This window comes from Quercus suber, unplaced genomic scaffold, assembly GCF_002906115.3.
Source record: "Quercus suber isolate HL8 unplaced genomic scaffold, Cork oak 2.0 scaffold_1047, whole genome shotgun sequence".
Classification (NCBI taxonomy): Eukaryota; Viridiplantae; Streptophyta; class Magnoliopsida; order Fagales; family Fagaceae; genus Quercus; species Quercus suber.
Window position 1 is genome coordinate 79,623 of NW_027070457.1, and position 10,276 is coordinate 89,898.

Consider the following 10,276-nt stretch of genomic DNA (forward strand, 5'->3'; position numbering starts at 1 on the left):
AACTTTTACGCCATATCCGGACCTAATTTAATCTCTTAATTAAAACTATCCAAGTCTGCAAACAACACTAAAGGCCGTTAGTATTTTCCATTAATGTTAATTATTGTAGCAAATTCAAATTTTAGATTTCAGATTAATGGTAGAGATGGTGACTTTATGCTTTTGCAGAGCTATTAACAAAAAAAAAAAAAAAAAATAGAAATCATAGATTAAATTCTTAATTTGGTTTTTTCACTAATAAAAATCTTATGTCCCATTAATTATAAATACTAGTAAGTTGCCCGTGCAATGCATGGATAATTTTGTGATATTTTATTTAAGACAGTTTTGGAGAATATTGTACATATGTTATAAATAAAAAAGTAAACTAAATTAGAGTAAAGAAACATGAGTAATGCTACCAACACAAACTATTTTATAAACATTTTACAAACTGCTAATTTGGCATGCTCCACATCAGCTTTTTAAAAACTAACATGCCATAAAAGATATTAACAAATTCTAGTTAAAAAAAAAATCAAAAAAGAAACCCAAATCAGTTTTGACTTCTATCCTAAACCCAAAACGTATCAGACATAAACTATACCTAAAAAAGAATTCTAAAACCCTAGCCTCTCTGCATCACGATTGCACTGCATCTTCTCTACCTCCCTCCCTCCTTGCCTCTTCGATCTCAAATCCCAAATCCCAAATCCCAAATCAGAAATCTACTTCCTCTTTCCCATGCCTCCACCCCACCACACTTTGACTAATGCTGCCGCAACACAAGTCATAGGAATTGTTGCAGAAGCCATTAGAACCATGGACAAGAATGGTGTTGCAATCCCATCTAATGAGGATGATGCTCCCACAATGTTATATGAAGCTTCTAATTCTTCTACTTTTGGTAATTCCTCAATTACTTCTATTCTATTTTTAATGTTTCTAAATACAATACATGGTTTAAAGTTTTGTATGCTCGGCTTCTAAATATAGGATGACAAAATTGTATGCTTGACTTCTAAATACAATACATAATTTTCATATGACAAAATTTTATTTTTAAAGTTTTGTATGCTCGACTTCTGAATGGTTTAAACTTTTATATTTTTTTACTAGATAATTGAATAGTATATCTAATGGAAACAATCATGTGGTTGTCAGGCAATGAAGACTACAACTCAAATGAAGAAATTGTCATTGATAAGAAAGAAAATGAGCAAAAGTTAGAGATTGAAAAAATTGAATAAAATGAGCATGAGGTCAATAAGATTTTAGATGGAAATGAAATTTTTTTAGAACCAAAGGTTGGAATGATGTTTAATTCATAAGAAGAAGTTAGAGCATATTATATGCAATATGCTAAACAAGCAGGTTTTGGCATGTCGAAGAGAACCTCTAAACCTGGACATGATTGGAATTTAAAATATTTCACTATTTCATGTGTTAATCAAGACAAGGCAAAAAGTAAGGGACCTAATGCTCTAAGCAAGGCCAAGATTAATGCTAATTGTTGTCCTCATGGAAAATTCACTTTGTCTATTGTTGTGCTTAACCATGTCCATACTTTGAGTCCCAAAAAAGCTAGATATTTTAGATGTCATAAAAAGATTGATGCTTACGTGAAAAGAAGGCTTAAATTAAATGATAAAGCTCAAATTCATATCAATAAAAACTATAAATCTATTGTTATTGAAGTAGGAGGATTTTAGAAGCTTCCATTTGGAGAGAAAGACTGTAGAAATTATGTTGACAAAGCAAGGCGACTTTGACTTGGGGTGGGAGGTGCTAGAGCACTTTGTGACTATTTTGTTAGAATGCAAGAGAAGGATGACCAGTTTTATTATGTAATGGATGTGGATGATAGATCTCGATTAAGGAATGTGTTTTGGATGGATGCAAGAAGTAAAGTCACATGTGAATATTTTGGGGATGTTATAACATTTGAAACAACATACATAACAAATCCATATAAAATGTCATTTGCTCCATTTGTAGGAGTGAATCATCATGGTCAATCAATACTTCTTGGGTGTGGTCTAATATCAAATGAGAATGTTGATACTTTTGTTTGGTTTTTTGAATCATGGATGAAGTGTATGTCAAGCCGAGCTCCAAAAGCATTTATAACTGATCAAGACCAAGCTATGAAAAGGGCAATTGAAATGGTATTCCCTAAAACTAAACATAGGTTTTGTTTATGGCATATAATGCAGAAAATTCCTAAGAAATTAAAAGGATATTCTCAATATGAGATGATTAAGAAGGATATAGAGCACTCTGTATGTGACTCCTTGAGTCGTGATGAATTTGAAGATACTTGGCAAAGATTACTTGAGATGCATAATCTTCAAGATAATGAGTGGTTGCAATGGTTGTATTATAAGTGACATCATTGGATACCAACTGTGAGAGACCTCAACAAAAAGTGTCCCTCAAAAAAGAGATTTTGGTACCTTTAAAAGCACCTCTCTTTTTGGGAAAGTGATATGGAGTAGCCAATTATTTTTCTTTATACAAAAAAATAAGAAAATATACTAATTACAAAATACATGATTGAATAGTTCCATTCATTGATAGAATAAAATTACATATCTAGAAGAAAATTGAAAAGTTACATAGCTTTGGGTCCTAGTTACAATCTACCAAATGTTTACATGGCTTGTCCTAATTACATTCTACCCAAAACAAATGAAGACAATGCTAGATCTACTAAACCAAAAACCTAAATTTGGAGGCTAGGTTACGGAATGGGAAGGTCTTAGGCACCCATTCCACCTAGACAAAGTCTAGTCTTCTAGACTCTTGTGACCAATGTACTTTCTTATGCATGTCATGAATGACATGTTAAACATGTGAATGAAAAATTAAATCACACAAATTTATTTATGAATGAAGTCTCTTCTTTGGTCTCTTTTTTTTTTTTTTCTTTTTTTTCTTTTTTTTGTAATTCAAATCTATTTTAATGATTAAAAAAAATGATTTTGATTTGTCAAAATATCAGATTTGTTATGTAGTATTAAAAAAAAAAGTGGTTTTTGATGACAAAAATTCATATCTATTTTGTTATATTTAAAAGAATGATTTTTAATGACAAAAATTCAGATCTATTTTGCTATATGTTTACAAAGAATGAAAAAGATTTTTTTTTAAGAAGAGAGTTTCACTCATAGTCCAAATTTATGCAATCATGAATTATAATAAACACAAACACAATAATACACAATCTTTTTCTTTATTTCAACAATTTGCATGTATTAAGAAAATCAGATTTGCATCTTAAGAAATATGCAAATCAGTTTTGATTTGAGAAAAATTTAGATCTGCATCTCATAAAGATGCAGAACTCTTTTTGTTTGAGAAAACTCAGATCTATATCTAAGGAAGATGTAGATCTGTTTTTATATTAAGAAAAACTCAGATCTACATCTTATAAAGGTAAAGATCTTTTTTTTTTTTCTTTTCTTTTTTTCTTTTTTATATTGAGAAAAATTCAAGTCTACATCTTATAAAGATGCAGATCTATTTTTTATATTAAGAAAAATTCAGATCTACATGTTATAAAGATGCAGGTCTTCTTTCTTTTTTTCCTTTTTTTATTGAGAAAAATTCAAGTCTATATCTTATAAAGATACATATCTGTTTTTTATATTGAGAAAAATTCAAATCTACATCTTATAAAGATGCAGATCTGTTTGTTTTAAGAAAAATAATTGTTCACATGCAAATTTATTGACATTCAAGAAAAAGAGTATAACAATCAGATAAAAAACAATCATGCTTTAACAAAACAACAATTTACAATTCATGTTATGGATATTTGAAAAAGAAAGAGATATAACATGCATCATCACATCACAAGAAAAAGGGTGAAGGAAACAAACTCTTGCATGAGCACTCTTTATTCTTGAGAGAATGTTTTAGGGTTCAAAGAAATTTGTTCAATTCTCTTTGAAACCTAAAAACCCTAATTTAAGTAGCAACACTTAGAGAGGGGATCAGAAAATATGAGTGGTTTGAGAGTAAAAAACGTATGCCTCTTAGAGTATAGAAAAAAAGTGCTGAATTATGAGGTTTAGTCTCTATTTATAGAGGCCAAAAGACTCTAAAAAATAGGTACGGACAATTAGGGTTTGAATCCGGACACATCCTTCTGTGAAAATATCGAAAAAGGTATGCATAATCGTCACCCGAAGGCCGTTAGGCCAAAGCCCACATCAAGGAAATTCGGCCCTTTTAGAATGTTGTTTGGCATTCCAAAAGTGCCAAATTGGCCCTATGGCTCTGAATGCACTTTTGTGTTCGAGTGCCGTTTGGACTCATCTTTTAGGGTTTTTGGCTGGTTCTTGTACCTAGACGCATTTTCATCCTCCGCTTATGATTTTTCATCTCTTTTTTGGATAATTCAAGATATTTAAGAACAATTATCTTATAGATAAATACCCTAAAATAAATTTTGATAAAGTTCAGATTATCCACAATTTTGTTGTTATCCAATCATCCCTTTTATTCCTATGCATGCATCCCTATTTTAAACACTATGAATATAAGGGATGATTATCCACAATTTTATTGTTATCCAATCATCCCGTTTATTCCTATGATCTTTATAACAATCATGTTTCCTTTTTGTGTTGAACACTTTATGGTTCTTCATTTGTAATGGACATTATGGTATTATTTGAGTGAGGAAAAGCTTATATTTTTTTAAGCACAGATGGTGAATTCCATGATATTCTGGCTACTTCATTTTTTTTTCCCTACATTTAGGGGTTCATGAGCTTTCATGATATTCTGGCTACCCACTTAAATCTAACTTTCTATTTTCCACAGTATTATTCTGGAGACAAATGCAAATGTTATAGTGGGTAAGGTTGTAACTTGCAAGTAATAGTTTGGATGTTGGAGCTACTTTATGCGAGACAAAGGTATTATAATCCTGTTGACCGTGCATGTTGATAAAAGGGATGATTATCCAAAATTCAGATCTACATGTTATAATGCAAACTTGATCATGCGATATCTTTTAATCCGATAGTCCGATTTGAAAACTGAAAACACCGTTGCGATCGTTAGAATCTCAAGATCATTTTTATGATATACAATGAATGAATTAATGTATGTAATGCAAAGACAAAATGATGCATGTAATGCAAGAACAAATTGATGCATGTAATGCAATTATGATTTTTGGGGTACATGGATTGGTCATTCAAGTCATTCTTCTTGATTAAATTATGGGTGCAAAATTGAGTGTCTACACCAGCATATGTTAAAAATACATTTTGGGTAGGAATGTCTACTACACAATGTAGTGAAAGTAATAATGGTTATGTGGGGCCGAAGACTACATTGAAGCAATTTGTTGATCAATATGATGAGGCCTTGAAGAGTAAGGTTGAAATGGAGAACACAGAAGATTTTATTTCTTTAACTTCAAGAGTTCCATGGATACCTCATTATGCCATTAAGAAGCAATTTTAGTTATATCAATTCTAAGTTCAAGGAGGTTCAAGATGTGATTAAGAGAAAAATGTGTTATCATCCTTTTCTTCTTAAATAATGTTGGGTTAAGATAACTTAACTTCAATTAATTAATTCAATTACCCAAGTTAATTAATTATGTTCAATTTTATGTAAATCGTGGAGGCACCAACAAATCATCAATTAAACTAAATGCAACAGAAAATAAATTAATAAGGTGATTTGTTGACAAATAGGGAAAACCTCGTAAGGTAAAAACCCCACTAGGTGATATTAAGGTCATCACTTCTAAGAATTCACTTCCAAGAATTCACTAAGTAACAATCAAGCGGTTACAAGTATAAGGAATCTTACCAACTACCCTTGGCCTATCCCGAAATACCGACCTACAGTTGAACCTTTACTCCAATACCCAATTGGACTTGATCTTGTAGTAGCATTCTTTCCCTTGATGCATAAACCTCCAATTTGTGACTAACCCTTTGCATGAATCCCAAGTACGTGACTAACTTCAACAACTTAAACAGATATTATTGGCTGTAAAGTTCTTCACTTTATCAACAATGAAGATTTGGAAGCACTTGGTTACAAAACCCTATGGCGTACAAACGTAATAGCTTCACACAGAGAAAATAAGTCTCTTGGTCTCTATATCCATGTTAGAAGACCTTTAAAATAAGCCTTATATATGTCCAGAATTGTGAGAAAAGAAACTCCAAACAAATATGCAAGGTTAGACCGAATTTCAAATTTGAAAATTCTGAAATCGTAATTCTTGATAGATCGAGCTGCTATCGAGTTATCTATCGAGCTTCGCAATAAGTCTTAATAGTAGGCTTCTGTCAAGCTATTTGTCGAGGCTTAATGAATAACTTTTCTTCACTTGTTTCTTGGACTAATCTTCATGTCTTTAATACTTGACTTAAACAATATGTTTCTTATAGTACTAAACACATCTTAGATCTACCCAATTACAAGTAAAGTGCATTTTGTCGAAGGATTAGCCAATTACGCAAAATATGACCCTAACAAACAAGAAGGTGTAATTTCTACATATCAAGTTGCTAATGAGATAGAAATTGATGATGATGATACAAAGGAAGTAACCTTCCATGTTTACTTTAATGAAGATGAATTGGAGGTACAGTGCAATTGTTGCTTATTTGAATTTAGAGGAATCCTATACAGGCATGCCTTTTCTGTGCTTATCATGATAAAGAAAATTCAAATATTTCCATCAAAATATATTCTTCCACGGTGGAGTAAGGACTTGAAATGAAGATATACATTTATTAAATGTATTTACAATGACTTGAGTGGAAATCCTGAAGCACAACGTTATGATAAATTGCACATTTCTTTTTATGAAGTTGCATCAATGGCATCAAAACTAAAGAAAGTTGTATGACTATGATGATAGTTTTAAATAAGTTGAATGAGAAATTGAGTCTGAATGTGTCAAGTAGTGAAAATGGTCAAACATCTCATCACACATTGGGTGCAGTGACCATATCTAATGAAGTTATTAATGGGACATCGAAGAAATGTATTAAGGTGCTTAGTCCTTCAGTGGCTTGAAGTAAAGGGCGACCAATGTCAAAACGAAAGGAATCTAAAATAGACCAAGAGAATAGGAAATTGAAAACAAGAAAGAGACAGGAAGGGAACAAAACTAGCTCCCCCCCCCCCATAGTTTCTTTGTTGTATTATATATATATATATATATATATTTGTTTATCTGAATTACTTATCTAATTCATCTATTTTCTTTCTAATGAAAGAATTCTCAAGTGGCACAAGAAATTGAAGTCGATGTAGGTGAAATTGGTTTGCCTACTTTAAGTACTTCACAAGAAGATCATGAAATGGAAACACAAGAGAGAATGAATGTTCAAGTATTAAGAATAAGGAAAAACTATGAGATTAATTGTTTGAGATTTTAATCTACCATATAAATAATTTACACAATTGCATTTTATTAATCTAATCGTCTATCAAAAAAAAAAATTACTCTAATTATTTTGGTTAGGGTACAAATTTTACTTTTGGTTCCACATCTATCTGTTATAGTTAAGCTAATTGAGTTAGCAAAACTGTTTCTTGGAAGGTTGTGCTGTGTAGATTTTCTTTATCTCCCCTTTGACTAAAATGTTTTTTTTATCCGTCATCCAATCATATAAAGCAAATATATTATGTGATGAATCCTTGCCTTTTAGGGTACGTTTGGTATACTAAATGGAGATTACAACAGGAATTGTAATATTTATTACTAAGAATAAAATTTGTTATAATGTAATAACTAAACATATTCATTAGTTTGGTTGTGAGTTATAACATTAGAATGAAATTTAACATTTATTTTAGGAATTTTCTTACTCATACAATTATATTTTCTTAAAAATTGTTATTTTTATATTTTAAATTTCTAGTAGAGTTATTGAAGGATGGGTTCAAATGATAGAGGTAAACTTTTGGATGTCACTGAGTGTTTATTAACCTTATTCAGCTGTAGTGAGAATTGGTTTAGAAATTCAGCTGTAGTAATTATTGGAAAAAATAGAATCATGTTGCTTCATTTTTTCTTGATCATATGCTAGTCTCCCTTAATGATTATTGGCTGCTTCTTTTTGTGGGTTTAGTGGTTAATTGTTTGAGATTTTAATATACTATGTAAATAATTTACATGATTGCATTTTATTCTAGGCATATAGTGGTAGCTTCATGGGAGATGGTTTTGTTGGGCTACAGTCAACATATTCTAGTTTAAACCAATTCTAGGTGAAGTTTTTATGAATATGTTTTTTTTTTTTTTTTGAATAATTTTTTCTCTTATGATTGATATTTAATTTTTAAGATTTATTTTCAATTGCACAGTGTCATTTGAGTCAAGTTTCAAGTGGTGGATATACGATGCCATATTTTAACACTCTTTTATTTCCTAGAAACCAAATGCAGGTCTAGTTTATCATTTATAATTCATTTTATACTATTTATTTGTGTTTTTTTTTTTTTTTTTTTGGTTAATATATGTAATTTGATTGTAGGGTCTTCCTAATCAAAGAGTGGTAACTAGTATTAACCCAACATATTTTGGCACTCTGGTAAGCAATATACACCAACTATCAGTAATTCCTTAACTTTTATTCAATGTTATACTTGTTAACAATTTTTAATTTAACCTTTTTTTTAATGAAATTTGTATTTGTCGGCTCATCCAAATCAATTTTGGGGAAGTGGATCTCAAGTGCCAATTACTGACTAGCTTAGTGTTTATGGAACACAACAACATCATATAATCAACTTAAATCATTTGGATTTGCTGCAAGCCTTGTTACTACATTGTATATTTAACTATGTCAATTATAAGCACGTTGATTTCTAAATAATTTAATACATTTTCTTTTGTTCTTTATGTAGGCTCAACATCATGGGCATCAGTTTAAGGATTAAAAGGCTGGCAAGTTTAGTAAAAATTAAGTTCGACTTGATTAAGATGACAAACTTTTTGTTTTTCCTTTTTGTGTTGAACACTTTATGGTTCTTCATTTGTAATGGACATTATGGTATTATTTGAGTGAGGAAAAGCTTATATTTTTTTAAGCACAGACGGTGAATTCCATGATATTCTGGCTACTTCATTTTTTTCCCCTACATTTAGGGGTTCATGAGCTTTCATGATATTCTGGCTACCCACTTAAATCTAACTTTCTATTTTCCACAGTATTATTCTGGAGACAAATGCAAATGTTATAGTGGGTAAGGTTGTAACTTGTAAGTAATAGTTTGGATGCTGGAGCTACTTTATGCGAGACAAAGGTATTATAATCCTGTTCTTCTCACTCCCTCTCTTCCTTATATCCTTTCATTGCTCCCGTAATAAGAAAATGTGCAAAAGAACATGTAGTTAAACTAAATGATGCTATATTTATGTTGTATATGTGTTTTCATAATTTTTGTAGGCAAGCATTGGACACCGCATGTGAACATCTGTAAGGATATGCGATATTGAATGTAGAGGACCAAGGAGGGAACATCTTTTTGTATTTTGCAGTTCCTTTGAACTTTTTGGCATAGTTTATAAGCATCAAATTTTGTTATCCCTTGCGTCCTTAGTTTATTTTATTTCCATGTCAAAGTGTTGGTAACTGTTGAATTTACATTTTTTCTTGTAAACTCGATTAATTTGGACATCCAATGTCATTGAAGGTGGTCTAGATGAATTTTTGTTAAAGGTTTTGCCTTTTGGATATGAAGTTACCACTAGAATTCATTAACATGTTCTTACAAGTTTTGCAGTAACATATGCCCACCTGCACACCTTTTGACATGAGAAAAAAAGAGAGAGTTTGGTTTCTTTCTACTAGATTGTGGCATATGGCATACTTCCATTCAACTATATTTAAATTGTTGTTGGTGTAAAAAATCCTTTTAAATTTAGAACATTCAATAATCAAAGTAATAACCGAAAAGAATGCATATGGCTAACCTTGCATAATCTTTTAAGGATCCGTAGCCGACCCAAAAAAAAAAATTGGGACTAAAATGATTGGTTGTTGTTGTCAAAATAATCAAAGTCATCCAAACGCTTAAGACTTTATACTACCTAGATATTAATTTTCCACACCCAAAAACCACAAATCTTCACATTCATCTAACAGAATAGCGTACCCAAATATCTAGTCCATAACCCATTCAATCAATTATATCCTAAACAAAATTAAAGGAATTCATCAAAAAACCTAAACAAATTATTCAGAACCCAAAACATATTTACAACAAAACCCTAACAAAATTTCACAAATAAGTATGGAAA